Consider the following 5,669-nt stretch of genomic DNA (forward strand, 5'->3'; position numbering starts at 1 on the left):
GGCGTGGCCTCGGTGGTCGTAGCTCCGCCCGCTGCGCTGACGTCACCCCGGGGGGGCGGGGCCTCGCAAGAGGTTGCTGCCCGGCCTGGGGGGGCTGCGGCCGGCGGGGGGGGCGTGGCCACGGCGGGCCCGCGGCCCTCTGTCCCACCCACCCTTCCCAGCAAAAATACTCAAAGCTTCCAACAAACCCCCAATGCTGGTGGGGAGTTGTCGGGGTCCCCGGCCCACCTACCGTTATCTGGGGGTGCGGGGGCTCCGGCGCTTCCAGTGGTGCCAGCGGCGGGGGTAAAGAGTGGAGGAGCAGGGCAGGGTGCGGTGCCAGTGGCCGTCCCTGCCCTGAAGAAAATTACTAATGATGACGGAAAGAAAAAAAAAAAAACAGAGCTGGAGAAGCCAGGAGTTGCTGCTGCTCCCAGACCCAACAGGATCACTATGGAGGACAAGATGGAGGTCCTTAAAGGGGCAGCGGCACTCCTGGCCAGCGGCACTGGCCAGCAAGTCAGCCAGGACGCTTCGGGCAGCAGAGGGCCCCCAGCAGGTGGGAGGGAGAATGGCAGGGAAAAAGGAAATAGTAATGTAAATAATAAAGGAAATAGTAATGTAAATAATAGTGGAAAAGATAGTGAGTGTGATAGTGAGTATGAGAGCATGAGTGACATTTTTGAGGAAATGTTTGCGGATGTGGATAGGGATATGAGTGATATGGATGAGGGAGTGAGTGGAGGTGTGAATGGGACTGAAAGGAGTGCTAGTGTGAATGTGGGTGTAGGTGCGAGGGTGAGTGCACATAATAAAGGAGTAACCGGAAGAGTGACTGGGAGAGTGAATGAAGGTGCTGGAGCGAGTGGTGGTGGTAGTGGGGGGAGGGCTGGCCCATCTGCCCCCCCGGCCACAGGACCCCAACGTAGTTATGCGGGGGCCGCGGCCGGGGGTCGGGGGGGTCCTGGGGGGGTCTCCTCGCCTCCGGGCTCCAGGGACGGCGTTTTGCACCGCCGTTTCCTGGAGGCTCTCAAAAGGGGAGAACGGTCGATTGTGGTAGAGGGGAGGACGGTGGACTTGTCTTTCTGGATAGAGAGACATGGCCTTGCCGCCTTCCAAGAGCAAAGGGAAGGAGGGACTGTTTGGTCTCTCCCTACAGCCGGGCAGGGGCCGCAAAGGAGGAATGTGGTCCGTCTTAGGTGGGGGGGCAATGATGCTTGCCCGCCTAGGAGCAGGGTGGTTGAGCTCCTCCTTAAGATGGGCTTCGGGGCGAACGACATCTTCGCCCTGATACATCCTTCGGCGTCCCGCTTCTTTGACGTCAGTTTCGTGCGGCCAGAGGGGCTTGAGCTCTTCTGGTCGAACTACGAGCTGGTGCGGGAAGAGCCCGGATGGCGAGATTTCTTAGCGCAAGCGGTGTCTCGCCAAAATTCCGTCAAGCGAGTGACCGTAGTTACATGTAACGAGTCTCTCGCAGGCGTGGACATCATGACGTGGCTTTCCCGTTACGGGGAAGTCACTGAAGTCCCCAAAAAAAATCGGGACGAATTCGGCATTTGGTCGGGGGGCTGGACCTTCATGGTTAAGTTGAAGGTTTCCGGCGGCACGGTCACCCACATCCCTTCCTCGGCGTTCCTGGGAAGGGACAGGATCCTGGTCTTCTACCAGGGGCAGCCGAAGGTCTGCCACAAGTGCGGCGACCCCACTCACTTCAGCGCAAGCTGCAAGGTGCAGAAATGTGCCTTGTGTGGTGGGGTGGGTCATCTCGCCGCCTCGTGTAAAGATATTCGCTGTCACCTGTGTGGTGACCTAGGCCACCCTCTTAGCCGCTGCCCTCGCTCCTTCTCCAATGCCGCCACGGGCCCGGTGGGGGGAGACCGTGAGGGAGAAACCCCTGGCGGTGTCCCTGCTGCTGTGGCGGGTGGTGGTGGAGGGGAGGGGGCTAGGGGACCAGTGAGGAAAGGCATTGTCAAGGCAAGGGGCCCCGCGTACCAGCGGCGGCAGGAAAAACGCCATGTAGGCGGGGGGCAGGTGGTGTCCCGGGCGACCGGGTCGATGCCTGCTCCTCCCTCCAAGCCCGTGGCAAGAGCCTCTGAGGTCCTGGGGGAGCGTGCGGTAAGAGAGGAGATCAGGAGGATGGAGAGGGAGGAGAAAGCGGCTGACTCAGACGGGTCCTCTCAGTATGAAAGTGTTGAGGAGGATGTCCAGGGGCAGCCTACAGTACCGGGTGACAGACCCAAGCGTGCCAAGCGCAATAAGAAGGGGAGGAAGAAGACTGTTAAGCCTTCAGAACCTCCCCCACCCCCGACCATCAGGGTGCGTACGGAAGGGCCCGCTGACCCCCCTCTGATTGTTCTCTCCAATCGGTTCAGCGTCCTCGGAGGCTCAGATGATGAGCCGCAAGACGGGGATGCTGGGCCGGGGGTACCACCGGAGAGTCCTTCAGGGGATGGTGGAGTCCGTCCCTCAGGGGGCACTGTTCCTCCTGGGGGGGGGACAGACCTGGAACCCGGGGGCGAGGACACCAGGGGAGGGGGGATGGATATGTCTGGGGCATCTTTGAAGAGGAGGATGTCCGACCCCTCCCCAGATGGAGATGATAAGATGGGGAAGAGGCTGGCCGTCCAACTCGATCACCCATGATGGCTGAACTCGCCCCGTTGACGCTGGCGTCTATTAATGTCGCCAGCATAAAGTCAGATGCGGCTCGCTTCACGGCCTACGATTTTTTCTCCCGGATTGAGGCAGAAATTTTATTCTTGCAGGAGACCAGAATAACTGACATGGGGGCCATCCATAAAGCACGAAGGGAGTGGAGGTGCGGGCCCTCATACTGGTCTCTTGCGGCCGAGCCGTATAGCGGGGTGGCGGTCCTTTTTAAAACCGCAGATGTGGAATGCAGACGGGTTACCGAGTTGGAAATGGGGAGGTGCCTGATCCTTGATGTCTTCATGAGGGGACAAGAGCTTCGGCTCATTAACATCTACGGCCCACAGTCAAAGTGGGACCGCAAATGTCTCTTCCTGAGGATCAAGCCCTTTCTTTTTACGAGCCGACAGGTGGTCTTCGGTGGGGACTTCAACACCATTACGAGGTCCCGTGACCGGGGGGGTCCCGGAGATCGCCTGGCTTATGATAGCGTCGCGTTGAACAGCATAGCCAGTGAAGCTCGCCTGGTGGATGTCCACATCCGGCACACCCCAGGTCACGGGGGTTTCACCTATCATAGGGGTAGCAGTAGGTCTAGAATAGACAGGTTTTTTTTAAAGGAGGACGCCATCTTTTCCGCTGTGTCCGCCGTTGAGGTGGAGTTCTCCGACCACTGTCTAATTTTCTTTTCTCTGAATGTTGCAGAGACTCCTCGGATGGGAAGAGGGCTGTGGAAGCTCAATTCGTCCCTGCTGGAAGAAGCGGAGGTGAGACAATCCTTCGAGGATTTTCTTCAGAGCCAGGTACCGCTGTTGGATCTCTGTAGTAGTAAGTCAGAGTGGTGGGAGATCTTCAAAAAGCGGGTGGCAGGTTTCTTCCGCCAGCTCTCGAGCCTCAGGTGCTTGAACAGGCATCGCTTGTACCAGGCCCTGGGGAGGAAACTCGAGCAGCTTGTCTCGACTGGAGGTGACCGCGAGGAAATCTCCAGGGTGAAATCTTTACTCAAGAGGTGTCAGTATGATAGGCACACATCTTTGGTTTTTGAGAGGGATTTCGGGAAGTACCGCTCGCCCGACCCTTACAGAAACTGCAAGATGTCAGTGAATTGTAAGATGGTGACTGGACTGATTGACAGTACAGGGTCCCTGAACAGATCCAAATCAGGGATCTTGGAGGTGGTCAGATCCTTTTACTCACACCTCTTGGAAAAGAAGGATCTGGATCGGGACAGGATGTCGGCTTTCCTGGCCGAAGCCGTCCCTGAGCCAGGGGGTGATCCCGCTCTTGATGTTTTGGCAGAAGAAATCAGGGAAGAGGAAGTTAGACTGGCCATTGATGGGCTTCGGCCCAAGAAATCGCCAGGTCCGGATGGCTTAACATCCGAGTTTTACAAGACTTTTAGGGACTCCTTGGTCCCCCTCTTGACAGGGGTATTTAATGAGTGTCTTTCCTCGGGCACTCTTCCCGAGTCAATGAGGAAGTCAGCCCTCATTATCCTGTCAAAGGGTAAGGATCCGTCCCGTATCGAGAATTGGCGTCCCATAGCGCTTCTCGATACGGACCGGAAGGTTCTGGCCAAGGTGCTTTTTAATCGGCTGGTGAAATTTGCACCCCGGCTCCTTTCGGGGGCCCAGCACTGCTCTGTTCCAGGCCGCAGTACTTTTAGTGCTGTACTCGGTGTCCGAGAGGCAGTGGAGCGGGGTAGGGCAGGCCACTGGAAGGGGTACTTGCTGTCCTTAGACCAGGCGAAGGCCTTTGACCGGGTCAACCATGAGTACCTCTGGTCCGTCCTTTTGAGGTACGGTCTGCCCGGGAGGTTTGTAAATTGGTTAGAGACCTTATACCAAGGGGCTGAGACTTTTCCGCTGGTGAACGGTTGGTCAGGTCACCCTTTTGAGGTGGGTTCTGGGGTCCGTCAGGGCTGTCCGCTGAGCCCGCTTTTATACGTGTTCGCGATTGATCCCTTCCTGAGGAGGGTCGATCGTGGACCGTTGGCGGGAGTCGGGATGGACCAGGCGGGCTCTGGGTCTTCTCTGAGGGTGGTGGCGTACGCCGACGATGTTTCCCTTTTCGTATCCTCGAGAGGGGAGGCGGACTGGGTTATGTCGGAGGTGGTGCGCTACTCGGAGGCATCCGGATCCATGATCAACCGGGACAAGTGTGAAAGTCTCTGGCTGGGAGGGGGAGATCCTAGTTTTGGTCTCCCGGACACCCTCCCAGAGCCTCAGGCCACCGCCAAAATTTTAGGCATCAGTTTTGGCCCCGGGGACTACCCCCAGCAAAATTGGGAGGGCAGACTGAAGATCGCCGCCCAAAAGGTGGACCAGTGGAAGGGTTGGACTTTAACCCTGAGGGAAAGGGTTGCTCTGGCCAAAGGCTATTTGCTACCTTTGTTAATCTATCTGGGCAGTGTGTGCATCTTGCCAGAGCCCCTCTGGACACGGGTTTACAGCCTGTTCTTCCAACTGTTATGGGGGAACAGGCTCAACCTAATTAAGAGGGAGGTCACATACCGCACGAGGAGACTAGGCGGGTTGGGTATGGTCAACCCAGTGGTGTTCCTGGTAAACACCTTTGTCAAGATTAATATTGCAAACCTCTGGCAAGAGAGGGCTCCTCCGTGGGTAGTCTCCTGTCGGGGTTGGCTTCGGCCTTTCTTCCAGGAATGGGAGACAGGAGGGCGAGTGAAGGACCTGCGTACACCTCATGGGCATCTCCCGGCTTACGCTACCCCGGTTCTGAAGGTGATCCGCCGGTGGGGTCTGGGAATGTGGGAGATCAGGACCATGTCGAGGCAATGCCTTGACAGAAGGGTCCTGGTGACCCATTTCCAGAAGCCCCTGGCCCTTAGGGATTGCCCAGGCCGGGATCTGGAGGTCGGGCTGGGGTTGTTAAATTCCAAACGGATCCCCATGAAGTTTTGGGACTTGGCCTGGCGCTGCTTTCACGGGAGACTGTATGTAAGGGACAACCTGAAGTACAGGAACTCTGATGATCGGGGTTGCCCCCGGGAGGAGTGTGGCGACGTGCTGGAAAGCATG

The sequence above is a fragment of the Dendrobates tinctorius genome, unplaced genomic scaffold (genome assembly GCF_039654945.1).
Source record: "Dendrobates tinctorius isolate UK_male_01 unplaced genomic scaffold, ASM3965494v1 ptg000227l, whole genome shotgun sequence".
Taxonomy (NCBI): domain Eukaryota; kingdom Metazoa; phylum Chordata; class Amphibia; order Anura; family Dendrobatidae; genus Dendrobates; species Dendrobates tinctorius.